This window comes from Lycorma delicatula, chromosome 7 (genome assembly GCF_047948215.1).
Source record: "Lycorma delicatula isolate Av1 chromosome 7, ASM4794821v1, whole genome shotgun sequence".
Classification (NCBI taxonomy): domain Eukaryota; kingdom Metazoa; phylum Arthropoda; class Insecta; order Hemiptera; family Fulgoridae; genus Lycorma; species Lycorma delicatula.
The window spans coordinates 130156962-130172679 of record NC_134461.1 but is presented as its reverse complement, the minus strand read 5'-3'; the positions used below and the strand labels follow the sequence as shown (position 1 = coordinate 130172679).

Below are 15718 nucleotides of genomic sequence, written 5' to 3'. Positions count from 1 at the left end.
TCATTATCATCGTCGTTCTTTTTGGAAGTAGTCGAGGCAGTAACAAGATCACTGACGTCAGTCGATACGTCCTCTGTGTTGAGCGCGTCGTCAATATTCAGGTACTCTTTGTAGTTTCCAAACGGTTAAATAAGTTGTTGTAATTTACTCTATTCCACAGAATTTTCATTTGTTTCAGTAAGATTTTCAATATCGGAATTCAAAGTTAGTTTGTAGAGGTTTAATAGCGGCTTTTACGAAACAATTTCTCACTGTCAAAGTAGTAATTTGCTTTATTGCCGTACGAATCCGTAAAACTGCATCCAGCAGTCATCCAAAATGGTTTATTTGAACACAGTTCAATTTTTAATGAATTTTTGTCGATGTCCTTAAAGCATCGTGGCTTTGTAGCTTTGCCGATTATTAATGGTTTTTCAAATTCACCTGACTTATTCGCAGCCAATATAACTGTGTCTTTCTTTTAATTTCTTCCCGCCTGTTCGTTTTTCCTCTTTCAAATAAATTGTTTTAGTCTCATCACAAAAATGTTTCTTTCATGTAACTCACATACATTCATTTAACTTTTCCTTCCACTCAGACCCCAAATTCTCATCTACAGCCTCAGCTTCACCGCAAACATTTTTAAATTAAACGTTATATCTAATTCGGAATTTATCTAATTCCCTGATACTTTACACTCATCGTAACCGAGTTCTTTAGCAATTTCTAGGGCTTTCTCGCGTATCATAGTTCCAGTGACCGGAACGTTATAAGCACGAGCCCTGCAAAACCATTCATAAATCAACCGCTAGGCCTGGCGATTTAGGAAGTGGACGTTTGCTTAACTGATTGTCATTTTCAGTCTGTGACTGTAGGATATCAAGTTTATTTGAATTTTCCCGACATCAAAATATTTTGCCATATCACGCCCACTGAGACATTTATAAATGCTACTTTTTCTTTTAATATCAAGCGTTTATGTTTTTGGGAGACTAAGTTGCGGTAACGATTTTTATAAAATACACAAAACTGAAAGTACAGTAAACGTACAATAGATAATGTACTACAATAAAATATACTATAACGAAAATATCGTAACAAAAATAACCTTCTTAGGTACGTAATAGTATATATTTTGATAATGTTTGGTCTTATTCAAATAAAAGGGTTAAAATGGGGGGCAAAAAACTCTTTTTTTCGTTTTCGTCGTTTCCGGACTCAAGTTATGTTCATTTACTAATTAGATGATTCGTTTACAAAGTATGTCGCTTCGGTTATATGTTAATGCGATTTCATTCAAGGGTGGGGGAGATAATAAGCCTGTATTTTTCTATCGGTTGTCTTGTTTGATATTCTCAAAATGGAATAATCGATTTTGATTAAATTGTTTACGATGATTTCTGAATACGGGTCGTTGATTCCATTTATTTTTGGTTACAACCGGTCAAGGGATGTTGTGATACGGTCGAGAACGGGTTGTAATCTTTTGAGGGTGAAACCTTCGATAGGTAGAGCATAATTTTTCCGGTAGGCCGAGAAAGTAATCCAACTCTGCCGAGTTTTTTATTTATTTTTAAATTACTATTTTTCTGTCAATTTAAAGGTAAAATCTATTATATTAATAATTGTGGGTAAGTCAAAAAAAAAATATATATATATTTCACGTATTTTCACCCCGTAAAATATTAGAAAATATATCCATAGATATTAAATGATAAATCGACTAATCGCAAAGCTTAATTCTATATATATATATATATATATAAACTTTTTCAAATGAACCGTTTTGTTATGCAAATAGAGTTGCATTCAAAAGGAGTTGTATGGTAATACGGCTGCTAGTAACCGATTTAATTTAAATAAATAACCTTATTTGTATCGCTTGTATGAGTAAATAGTTTAGTTTAGCGAGTTATTTTAAATGTAAAAACGTAAAGAGAGACACGTTTTAATACTCGGAGTGCGCTCGTTGTAAAACTAAGTGAACCTATATTTTATTTTTAAAATGTGTGATTTTCAAATTTAACATCGAAAAAACGTCTGTGTTAAATCATTCTCTAAGATTTTTATCGCGCTTTGATTTTTTTTTAATTGGGTAAATACTTTACTTATCTTTTTCTTATAATTTTAAATAATACACAATGTCCAGTAATTTAGATTTCTTTATATGCAAATTTTATTATTTTTATGAAAGAATTACTCAAATTTTTTAAAAATTTGTCTTTTTTGTTTTCTTGTTCGGTACTCGAGTCAATATAACATTTTTTTTTCTTTGAAGTTCTGTAAATTATATTAAATATGTTATTTCATTCGGTTATTTTCTTCTTTTTTTTGTTTAGCTTATTTCAGAAAATACAACTTAAACAACATACGGTGTTTAATTGGAAAATCGGAATACAATGAATGAATTACACAGATAATGGGACAGAAATGGATAGTGACGGCGGTCGTTTAAGGGACTTGCCGCCAGGGCCGAGCACTGGTTGATGATACAATATCTTTTTATCCGATTATAGTAGAAGTCTAAGAGTTTTAAATTTTCATAAGTCGCTTTATTAAATTTTATAATTATGTTATGTTATTTAGTATTTCATATACTAAATTAACTGATAATCGGTTTTTGATTAATTAGGTTAAATATATCTTACCGGTTCAAGAGATATTTGGCGAATGACACCAAGAAAATCATACACACACACGTGCGCGCGCGGCTACTTTACGGGTAATATTTATATAGTTAATAAACAAAAATGTAAGCGGATGTGAATTAATTGTTCATGTACAAAACAAAAAAATTCGTTTTACTTATTTAGCGAAGTGCTACAAATTATCCGCCTACGCTTTTTTGTATGAGTATGAAAAATCGGTTTGCTCTTTCCCCAGATGTGCATTCGCAATATATTTTTACTCTCCAAAGTGTTAAAAGTATTTAAGCAGTCTAAATATTTGCTTACCGAATCTTTCAACCTCAAATGAATTTCGTAATTTAACTTTTCTTCACGTTTTTTACTACTATTTTTATCTTTAAGTAATAATGTTAAGTGTTTCGCTTAATGAAAATTTCAAACGTGTCATCTCTTTTTTAAATAAAATAACAGCGGTAATCCTATCACAGCTAATCAGAACATCAGTTTTAAAATCGACTGAATTTCGATGGGATTATTTCAAATAATTTTTTTTTTAAATTTAGAACGTATATTTCCTGACAAACAGTGTTACCGAATTAATGGAATTAAGAAGAACGTTTGCGTTATACTTGATCGTCCTCGCATGATAAAATTAAGCCGTAATGCTCGTCAGATATGAGGATTAACTGAATTTAAAAGCGGCATTGTTGATGTTAAATGCATAGAAATTTTTAATGAATTTAAAAAATAACAAGAACTAAAGTACCTAATAAGTTATATTTTATAGAAATCGTAAAATGCAAAGTAGCTGCATAAACGGCTTGTTAAAGCGGAGCCGACGCATTGGAATTTTTTAATTCTAAAAACCATCCGTGCCATTTGTATAGCGCTACACTCCATTTTATCAGATTGAAATACATTGTTTGAATATTTAAATAGTATAGACTCTTTCTTGGAAAGAGTATAAAGGTCTAATAAAGCTGAATCTTATATTAAAAAATATGCGGAGATTTACGTGTCTACACCAACAAATAAATTAATATTATTAACCCTCTTCAAATTTTAGGAACTTACAGTAAACTTTAATTATTTTATTAATTTTTTTTTTGACCATCCCTGAATCCATTTTGACTAGTTACGGCATGACGGCGTACGTATGTATGTATGTATCTCGCATAACTCAAAAACGATTAGGTGTAGAATGTTGAAATTTTGGATTTAGGACTGTTGTAACATCCAGTTGTACACTTCCCCTTTTGATTGCAATCGACTGGACCAAAAGTATCCAAAAAAGCCCAAAATCCAAAAATATCTGGATTTTGGAATTTTTCTTAATTTCAGTAATCAGCCCTCATTGAGAACTTTTCAACGATATAAAGGGGTACGTATTTTCATTGGTTCCAGAGTTATAGCCGAATAACATTTTAATTAATGAAATATTTGGATCGTACAATGAAAAGGTACATCGGTTCGAATCCGACTTCAATTCCTTTTTTTTAACTTTTTTTTTTTTAATTTAAATATATTGATTTATTAATAATTTATTAACCTCTGATTGTAAAAAAATGTGTATTTGTAATTTAATAGGCGACAAATAAGTCATTTGGTGTCCAGATCAGATTTTTTTAATCTATTAGAGTATGCAACCATTTACTTAAAGAAAACACAATAATTGCTGCTGTATCAAATACAGGTTACGCCAAAAACTTCGAAAATTAATGTTATTCAACAACATAGAAAATGAAATAAAAGTACAATATTTGCATAATATTTAAGAAAATCAAGATTGAATATTCATCTGTATTTAATAAATTCTTGTTTACACAAATAACTCGACTAATTTAAACATAAACTAAGTAAAAGGTCAAGACGCTAACCTCTTGCGCCACGGAGGTCCGCGTTACCTTGCGGTAATTTTGGAGGAGATGGAACGCACGCTCAAGGGGGCCTTTTTTCATCTAATAAACTTAATAAAGACCTTAGAAAAACGCTGCTGGAGTGTGATTTTGTACAGGAATGAGTCGTGGAAAGTGGGGGTTGAAGAGGAAAGGAAGGCTGAAGGTTTTGAAATGTGGTACTACGGCAGATCGATGAAAATCCGATGAGCGGCTAGGGTCCGATGAGGAGGTGTTGAGGAGAGCGTATGTGCCAAAGCCTTATCTCTTAAATATTTTAAAGCAAAGAAGAGTTAAACGGGTAGGCCGTTTGTTAAGGCAAAATGGGTTAATTAAAACGATAATAGAAAATATTGTGAAAGGGGAAAACCCTAGAGCTAGGCCAAGACTGAGGTACATCTACCGGATTGTGGAAAAATGGAGTCGAAGGGGCGTACGGAAAATCGTGATGTAGGAGATCGTCTGCAAACCGATGGTAGGGTCGAAAACAAAAGATCAGTATTATTTCATTACGTATTATGACGTTTTTAAAAAGGTATTTACGTTTCACTTATCCAAAAATTTCTGACAAGCAATATTGTTTTTTTATTTCTTGGTTAGCATCGCGGTTCAGATTTAAAAACGACATTATGTTTTACAAATTTCCGCTTCTTTTATCATTTCGCAGACAGTTGCCGACAACTTTTCCTGATGATAAAACTTACGTTTTCAACCGTAGTTGGCAATATAGATCTGTTCGACATACGGCGCACTTAAGTGGTATTTGTAAATATTCCTTTTCTCATTGATTCGGTAATCCATCTCCATCCTGCGCATCGAGTTAGACTTTTAAACTTGGTCGAGTAATGCAAACGATATCAGTTTAATCGTCCCACGAGAAGTTATTATATGACAAAATAATTTCTTTTTCGGCATACTGAAGGCGTTATACTTTTTTAAAACCAAATTGTTCTACGATTAAGAGACAAAAATTGAATTATAAAGAAAATGTTTTATACTTTTAGTAGCTTTCTGATGGCTGTTTTAGTTATAATCCTGCTTAAAACAAAATAATATCGGTTCTTTTTTTTTAAATAAAACCGAATTTAAAATTTTTTCAAACAGCTTTTAGAATATATATATATTTAAATTAATTTTTTTACTGGATAAAGTAATGTTTTACATAAAATTATATAATTTTTAACAATATTAAAATTTTTTTCCCTTTCACAAAGTTCCCTTCTTTCTGTAATTAAATAATACATCGTGCTTTATTTTTATTTAAAAATGTTACATCTAGTTTTGACCGTAGTAAATATTACTTGAAAAATGGCTAATAGTTGGGTAAATGTTTTTTTTTTATAAAAAAAGTAATTAAACGTTCAAGTTTTACGAATACAATGAGAAAAGATTACTTATTAATTGGTTTATAAGACATATTTAAAACTTTATCAATTTCATAAGGAAAAGTAAGACTGGATTAAAAAGTAGACAAAAAAGGGTTCTCTACTTTAATTTTCTTTTACTCTTTTAAAAATACATTTAAGTAACAACTTGAAATCGGAGAGAAATAAAAGTGATTTGGGAATAACATAAAAATGATAATCGATTTTTTTTTACTGTTATTTTAAAACGAGTTATTAAGCTTCAAAATTGTCGGTAAAAATTTATAACTCGACTACTTGTAATCCTGTGCAAATTAATTTATTTTCTCTGATTTTTTTTTAATTGTTATAATAATTTCACAATTATGATTTAATATCTGATGAAAGCTATATTATTATAATTAAAAAAGATCAACTGAATTATTTGACCGTGATGTCCTTACCTATTTACGAGAAAAAAGATTATTTATTACTTTTACTCGTACTATTGAAAGCGTTGTTTATTAGGACGTAATATTTTTAAGCAACATTAACCAATTGCAAAATGTAATTACCGGATATAAATGTTTAAATTATATATATTTATTTATTTTAAATTCTTCTTCGTCTTTTATAAATTAAACTTCAACAGTTTTCTTACTTCTTTTATTTGGCTTTTGGTGTAATTACTCGTGTACGCTGCTTAGATGAAAATTAATCTAATTATTATTGTTACCGTAACTGCACGTTGCATTTGTGTTTATATAAATTAGACGCGAGCTGGATTATTTTGTATTTCATCTTGTAGGATAATTGTATTTTTATTTTTTATTTTAGAGGTCTGTTTTTCCTTCCTTTAAAGGAAATGTTGTGTTCTATGTAATTTTAGATAGATAATTTTTCGTTGTTTAGCGTATGTCAGATTTTACGATACATTTTTTACAAAATGTAGATAGAATGTTTTCTACTCTTCGTTTAGTATAGGGATATATGAATTCAATTGTAGATAAGAAAGCTTATAAAAAAGACGATACTAAAAAGGTATTAGTCGACCTCTGTAGCCGGGTGGCAGCGTCTCTGCCTTTCGTCTGGAGGTTTGGGTTTGAATCCCGGTCAGGCATGGCATTTTTTCATAGGCTACAAAAATTTCATTTCATTATCGTCAGATCTCACGGGGCTATGTACTACATAAATTGTCTAAATGGTGATTTAGACAAAATCTAGAACCTTAGAATCTTTGAAGTTGAAGGTTCTAAGGTTTAAATCCTGCAAAAGGTACTTTTGTACGAATTTGAATACGGTCAATGAATACCAGTGTACGTTAGTAGTCGGGGTTCAATTAATACATACACACACACGCGCGCGCGCGTCTCAGAAATGGTCGGCCTGAGTCTACAAGACTAACCTCATTTACGTAAAATACATATCGACATCATCTTATTGGACCATGGAGTTGCTTATTGTTTACAAGCTGAACAGCCTGCAACGTACACAATTAGGAATATAAAATAAAATTATTATCCATCGGCAACTGTTACAAGACTGCCAACCAGAATAAAGCGGGTTATAAATGAACTAATTACTGTTGGGTTTTCTTTTCTTCAGTCAGTTATAGACGTTCAACATCTATTCATTGTTATGGGGAAACAGATTGTAAATATTGAATCGCGTCAACAAAAAAAAGGAAATGTAAATTTTTATCCACTCGGCAATGTGAGCGATAATATTTTTCCATTTTTCTCCGTCACTTTACACTTAAGAATTAATTGCTATGCAAAATTTTAAAACAAAAAGTATTTTCAGCTCTGTGCTTAAAAGCAAAAGAAAATGATAAAAGAATATGGGTGTTTTCAATCCTTAAAATGAAGGATTTTAAATTAGGATTTATCACTAAAATTAATTCACGTTGGGGTGCGACAGGGAAGTATTTAAGCTTCATTTTTGTTTTCCACGCTTACATATAAATGTTGGAAACCATCTGTATTATTAACAGTAGTCTTTACTTATAGAACAGATGATTAAACAATACACAAAGATTCTCACATCGCGTCACATCACCTAAAACATTTATTCATAGTAAAAAATTGATAATAGAAATCGTAAATCAAATTTAATAAACAAACTAGTTTACATGCCCCACTTGTACGCTTATAATGAAAATATTTTTCCCAGTATTTAAAGCTACTCATAATTTTCACAATCCGACGTGACTAAATATCTTGACCTAAATTTAGATCGACGACTTAACTGGAAAGTACAAATATAGGAACAAACGAATGTAATTAAACTAAAAGTATCGAAAACGTTATTGTATTAATTAACAAATAATTAAATTTATAAACAAATTTTTAATAAATTCTATAGAAGACAATCCTTAAACACATTTGGATTTACGCGTTCAGTTGCGCTGTACATAAGTCATCACAACATTTATATACTTTAGATTCCAGTTAAAAATACTTCGAATCGTTGCTAACTTATCACGATACATATCCAAGATCGTAATTCCAAGAAATTTGAATATTTTCATACTACTACTACATTAAGAAATTAAACACTAAGCGCTGAAGAAAGCTAACAGAAAAAAAATCCAAAGACTATTAACGTTTTTGATAAGCTAAAAACACCTAGGAGAGTGAATTGACTAAATCCTACTTCTTTTTTTTTTTTTGTAGAGATGGGGAATTTTACAGACGCCATACGGCGGTTTCGGGGTCGCTAACAGGTTCCGCAAGATTTTGTTAAATGCGTATGCGTATGTGTAAATCTACATCCCTGGCTACCCGCCCATTGCTTAAAGAACATTACTTCAGGAAAGAGGGTGATGCTCCCACTCGCACATTCACTCACCACAGTGCAATACATCACCGTCCAAACAATGCACAATAACATTACGCCAAGAAAACGCATCCAAAGACAGACCATATAAATCATGATCAAACAAAATCAAATAAAAAAAAAAACATATATACAATAAATCTAACAAAGAAAACGCAAATTAGTTCGCATCAAACACTATTTCAGCAAAGAACATAATTGCAGACAGTAAATCAGAACTTATCAAAACAGATCAAATCAGCCCCTCCAGAGGTCATCATACGTACAAAATCCCACGATCATCCAGACAGATGACAAGGTTCCGGAACAAAGAAAACTAGATAACATATACATGAAAATATCGTAATACACTAGCATAATACATCAACATTATAGTACTTACTTAAACAATTACGCTATCATAAGTCATTGATATATTAACATTTTAAGGATATTGATCGGTATCTTGTCGATCAAAGTATTCCACCTTCTGTATGATTTACGGATTAAACTAATAGAATTCCAAAAACGAAAAGGTTTTTTCTTTACGAAGTAAAAAGTTATTTTTCACTAATTGAAAAGCTAAAAAATGAAAGAGTTTTCGTTTAGAGATTATTGAACCCTCGTAATTCTCAGAGTGTCTATAAACAATTCCCGAAGTTTTAAACCACGTAAAAATCTCATAATTAATATTAATATTACATAGATATTACAACATAGATGCTATAAAACGTCAGTATGGAGTTTATATAATCGGTATATTTTCTATTTTCCTTTAAGATAAAAAGGGTGTTTCTAGAAACGCCCACGCTTTAAGTTTTATATAACAGTGCACTAGCTATGTAATGAACCGTGACAATTTGTAATACAAATAAGCTGTTTAGAGAAGAAAAATAAAATAGGATAAACGTTTATTTATTATGAAAGTAATGTTAATGGATTTGTTAAATTATAGTGCGAGTCGTTACAACAAAAAACAATCGTGAATTAGTCATAAACTTTTATTGTTATTTTGTATTTAAAAATAAGTAAAATGCATAATAGTAGGGTAAACTTTGAACAGATTATGTATTGTTCAGATAATAAACACTAAAATTAAGGTGAAAACAGTAGACTCTAATAGAATAGTCGTACCGGCGAGTTTTGAAAGTAATAACTTTTATCAGAATAACGAAAAAAGTCACGGCTGGTCCGTTTTCTATTAATATATTTGTGTTTTTATACGACTGTTAGAACGTTTTTTTTTTTTTGAAAAACTGAAGAGACAATAAACAAAGTACTCTTTCTAACTACTTTTAATCTAACTCAATCTTTATGCGTATGTGAAACGAGTAAAAATATTCTAAAAATATTTATATTATATTAATCGCTAAATAATTAATATTTTTCCTATTTTTTTCACCCAATTTGGGCGTTTTTAGGGCGGTATTTAATGGTTAACGACTATTTAAATTTGTTTTAATGATCGTATATCAGTATAGATGTTTTTGGTACTATTATGGATTGTTGCTCAACAATGCTTTTGCGTAAATTAATGCAAGGAATTATTCTTAGGAATTATATCGGTATCAACAAAGAAACGTATGAGAAGCGTAAAAAGATTCCAGGAGAAATCATATTATAGTATACAGTGGAACGTCGATTATCCGTATTGACCTTTGCAAGGCGAAATCCGGATAATTTAAAAATTAAAAAAGGTTTATCATACGTACCGAATAAATCATTATAATGTTTAACGGGGTATCATTCTTTATAAAAAAAATGAAAATATAAAAAAATAAATTTATTTCAGTAAAATTAAAAAGATACGCTGAACATAGGTAAGATGTAATAAAAAACAGATACAGTAATATGTTACAAAAAATCCAACGAGTAGAAATTTGTTAATACAGTAAAACCTCCCCAAAACGGAATCTGACGGGACCGAGTAAGAATTCCGTCTTAAAGAGGTTTCCGTCTCGCAGAGTTTTTAAAAATCGAGCTAATTTATCGTGAGGTCCTGAGCTATGAATTATACAAACGTAAAATGATGTTACAAGGATAAACGTTTGGAATAATCCGGAAATTATACTGCATATAGAGAACATTAACCACCAATTTTCAAAAATTGTTAGTAATTTTTCATTTAAAAGTTACATTTAATTAGAAGACATAACATAATCTAACACTAGTTCTAAAATAAAATCATTTTCTAAAATAATCAAGTTCAGTTTTGTTTCAATATAACCCTTGGAACTTTCGTTTTCAATAATTATACATTTCACTTCAAGTATACACTTCAGTAATACAAGTAAATAGAAAAAAAATTACTTAACCTAAAACACAAGCTCTAACACTAATAAAATAAAAATGCTAAAATAAAATTATTTTCTAAAATAGTCAAGTACAGTTTTCTGTTTTAATAATTTACTCTTGGAATTTCGTTTTCAATATTTCTAGTGGTTAACATATTCTGTCGCAGATCATCGCCGTTTATACGAATCGCGAATTCTTCCAGCTGTGCGACCATACCCAATGGTTTTCCGAAACTTTTAATTTTGTTTTCTGTGTCCTCTCCTTGTTTGGAGTTTGAGCCAAGAATGTGACGGCGTATAATTAGATAAAAAACAGTTGCAGTACTGTATTGTAATAATAATCTTCTTATTTACAATTACAATTTACAAATTTGCAATTTGCAAATCGTGGGAATGTACAATATTTTTTTTTTTTTTTTTTTTTTATTTAATTTCCGTCTTATAGGACAAGATTAATAAATAAAATTATAAGTACGATCTATGTTTCCTTTCCGTTTCCGTATTGCGGAGTTTTCCGTCTTGAAGAGATTAATTTCTGTAAAAATAAATCGAGACTTGAGAAACCGTACGTTTTGTGGAGGTTTACTTATTTTGGAGGTTCCGTTTTGTAGAAGTTTCACTGTATTATGGTCGTCCGAAAAGTAATTATCGTTTGCGCATCGCATGCGCGCAGATTCACTCAGCTAGCCGGTCTCAGTTTTTTGTTCTGCTAGCGTTGAACGAAATTTCGTTGCTGACACCGACCGATTTGCATATGTTTACGATGAATAAAAAAAAATTGAAAATCCCGCCGACTTTGAGGAACGAATGGGTCATTCGTTTTTTGAACGCGCAAGTTGTCCGTCCTGTGAAAATTTATCGTCAAATTACTGCCGTATATGGTTATTCTGTAACTATGAGGAAAACGTAAGGAAATCGTTTCGTTTATTCGCTGCAGGGGGGAACATCTGTTCACGAGAAGCGAACTCAGGACGCCCTACTCTCATTACTGAACAGCTAAAAGATCAAATCGATAGACATGATTGAATAGGTTGATAAATAGAATTGGCGTTTAACGTTGGACAAGCTTATCGATAAATTTCCTGTACGTTCGTCGTCTTGTTACATGAAAGCGAACACAAAACAGCTGTTCGTGAGCGGCTTAATAGACTGGCGGCTGGTTTTTTTGACGACCGCATACAAAAACTAGCACCACGATTTGAAAAATGCTTGAACATAGATTTGAAAAATTATAAAAATTCTAAAAAATTACATTACGTTTTGTTGACTAGTGACAGTCAGTAATCGAAACGTACGTTCAAAAACGCTATTTCTTCTTAAAAAAACATCAGTTATTTGTATTTACTTCAACGTTGATCTTCGTTTGTGAGCTGCGAGATCACGTAATCGTTTTAAACAAAGAATGTATGGTAATATCGTTGTTTTTTGTATGAAAACATTCATAAATTTTTTCGTGCGAGATAGTCTTCGATTCAAGTCATTACATCATAGTTCGTGCTTGATAGATTAACGAGTCAAATCTTTTTATAAATTAATTTTATTATTTATTTTAAATTTACGTATGTTTTATGCAATAAGAATTACAGAAATGTTTAAAAACCAAGTAAAAAGAAAGATCGATAAAAATACATATTGTTTAAATAAAACAATCGATAATATATTATTTAAGCAAAACTTTATTTAAGTATTATTTAGAATTTTTAAACGGTGTGTTAATTTGATTTAAATTTCCAAGTTCTGATGTAAGCGTTTCGGATGGTTGGGCATCCTGAAAATCGGAGTTCAACCGAACCTGTGATTCTACAAAAGATCCTAAAAATTTTCTAAAGCAGTTTCTAATCGGAAAGTGTTTTTACTTTATTAAAAAAAAATCCTTCCCTTCCCAGTAATAAAATGGTAACTGAATAGAAATAATTTTTAAAAAATTGTACATAAATAATTTTTTTTCTTAACGTTTCATGCGGCATTTGACGTTCAAAGAATTTTCAACCTTAACGTAAGAAATCTTTTATATTCTTTCACCTCAGATAGCCTCAGTTCACATTCATAATAGTTATTTAACGTCGTTTCTCTGTATTCATTTTCTTATTTTTGTTAAAACGGTTGTTTCTTGATGTTTAAGTTTTTTTTTGCTATTTTTTCATACGATAGTCGGTTTTTATAGGTCTATATTACTTTAAATTTAAATAAAGTTAAAATGAAATATAAGTAAAATTCTCAGTTTTTTACATATAAATAACTTATAAACTCAGTTTTTTACTTTTCAGTAACTACTCAGTTATTCTTTAAATGTCAAGTTTTTGAAGTTGTCGCTTAATTATTGAGGGTCTGTTAGTTATATTTTCTTTGTTCTTTAATTTGGGGGCGATATCGAAATATTGAGATCGCTTTGTTTTTGTAGTATTTGTGTTTTTTTTTTTTTGGAAACTGTAAGAGATTTTTTTATTTTTAAGATCGATTAAAATAGTATCCGTTGCTAATGTTATAGCAAAAAAAAAAAAAAATTATAACTTTTAAAATAAACATAAATTATTAATATTCTAGATGGTGTATTCTTTTTTTTCAAAACAGCTCGTTCCAAAAATTAAAAAAATATATCGAGAAGAAGAACGGTGTATTTATTTACATAAAACAGCTTACTTTAATTGTAATTAAGTTGTTTTTGGTTTATTAATCCCGAATTTTTGATTTCAGTAGTTAAGAAGACTAGTTTGCACATTTCAGTAGTTGCAAGTCGTTGTTTTATTATTATCTAAAGTTTTGTAAATCTATCTTCCCGTTATTGTCGAACAAAGTCTGCAAAGCACGGAACTAATACTAAAAAAGTAATAAAACGTAATAAAAATATTAACTTTTATCGGGTTGCGATCTTAATAGGGCGAATAAGTTTTAATTGTCTGAAGAAAACTGATTATATGAAGTTAATTTTATAAATATATATATATATATATATATATATATATATATATATATTTCTCCAAACAGTTTTCTAGCTACAGCCTGCTCTAGGTGTTTATGTATAGACGAATGCGATTATTGCTACCGGATTACCAGGCCTGACGTAGCTGCAGCTGCAGTCTAAGTGTCAGTGCATCGGTAAACGTGTAGTCTGGAACAGACTCAGGTCGACCGCTTCTGAGATGTGCAGTCGGTTGAAAGCCGACCGCCAAAGAACACCGGTATTCACAGTCTAGCATTCAAATCCATATAAAAGCGACTGCCTTCACAAGGAGTCGAACCTTAAAAATCTTGACTTTGAAAATCAGCTGATTTTGCGATGACGAGTTTAACCGCTAGATTGACCCGGCGGTTTATATAAATAAATGCGTATTTGTTATCACGTTGATGTTTTGCTTCGAGTTAAGACAATTAATTACATTACTTGTATGAGGCTATAGAATTTGATGGAGAGGGGCTCGTATCAAACGGACGTTAAGGTTTAACTCGCCGTAGGTGAAAGACATGTTAGAAAATCGCTTTAAATTTTTCTCGGATTTGCGGCTACTTATTAGATTTAAAAAAATTTGCACATCTAATTATTTTATGTTAAACGTTCCGACGAAAGAAACAGGCGTGACGATTTTGAACAGTAGATTCTCTTTTACTAACGTGAAATTAAAATGTATTTTAACATTTAAAACATTGAATTAATTTTTTCTTCTGTAAGTTTGGGTTAAACAAATATTTACCGGATAAAATGTTATTTAAATAAAAGCTTCGATTCGCATTAAGTTAATCAGGCGGATAGTGAAAGTTAAATGTTTTATCTTACCCATCGGGTTGGTCTAGTGGTGAACGCGTCTTCCCAAATCAGCTGCTGATTTGGAAGTCGAGAGTTCCAGCGTTCAAGTCCTAGTAAAGCCAGTTATTTTTACACGGATTTGAATACTAGATCGTGGATATCGGTGTTCTTTGGTGGTTAGTTTCAATTAACCGTACATCTCAGGAATGGTTGAACCGAGAATGTACAAGACTACACTTCATTTACACTCATACATATCGTCCTCATTCATTCTCTGAAGTATTATCTGATCGGTAGTTACCGGAGACTAAGCAGGAAAAAGAAAGAAGAAAGAAAGAAATGTTTTATTTTAATTAGCTTTTTTACAGGTATAGTACAATCCCGTCTAACCGGACTAGATGGGACCGGATATTACCCTGATGAAAAAAGTCCGGATAATCAGGAAATTAGTATACGTACACTACAGCTTAATGAAAATCACTATATTATTAATGTAAGATGTTTAAAATCAACTTAGTACGTATTAACCAATAACTTATATAGTAAATACAATATGTGAAATACAAATTCAAACTTTACTTACAGCTGCATGAACGTTTATTTAATTTAAAAAAAATCCTTCATAGGTTTTTGCTTTAATGATGATGCACGGATTTTTGCTGCACCAGTTGAGGACAGACGTTACATTTTTATTTTCAAAATACACCGACTTTCCAAGCATTTCTACAGATTCTCCGTGACAGATCACTTGCGTTTCTTCCTTGAGGAATTCGTAATCTGAACTGTCTTCTTTTTTTTCGATATCGGGATGTGAATTTGAAGAACGCGATATCATCGTCACTTAGACGTTGGTGGTCTACATCATTTTCGTAGTCCGTCCATTCAGCTATGTCTTCATCTTCGACAGCACATGAATCTTCTAAACGGTGAATAAGTTGTTTTAAGGAACTGTTGTTTATTTCAGCAGTCGTCTCAGTGTTGAATTCAGATTTCATTCCTTGCCAGATTTTGTTCTGAGTTT

The 15718-nt window shown here is 30.9% G+C and overlaps 1 protein-coding gene across 7 annotated transcripts in view; it reads left to right on the top strand.

Moving 5' to 3' along the window:
* LOC142327738 (organic cation transporter protein-like) overlaps positions 1-15718 on the top strand; it is a 458452-nt gene that overhangs the window by 387173 nt on the left and 55561 nt on the right. The window contains exon 1 of one of the 7 annotated variants that reach the window (XM_075371035.1): positions 1979-2074. The exons of the other annotated variants lie outside the window; for them this stretch is intronic. The gene's annotated coding sequence lies outside the window, so the exon portion shown is untranslated. Of the gene's footprint in view, positions 1-1978; positions 2075-15718 lie in introns of those variants that run through there. 7 annotated transcript variants of the gene reach the window in all.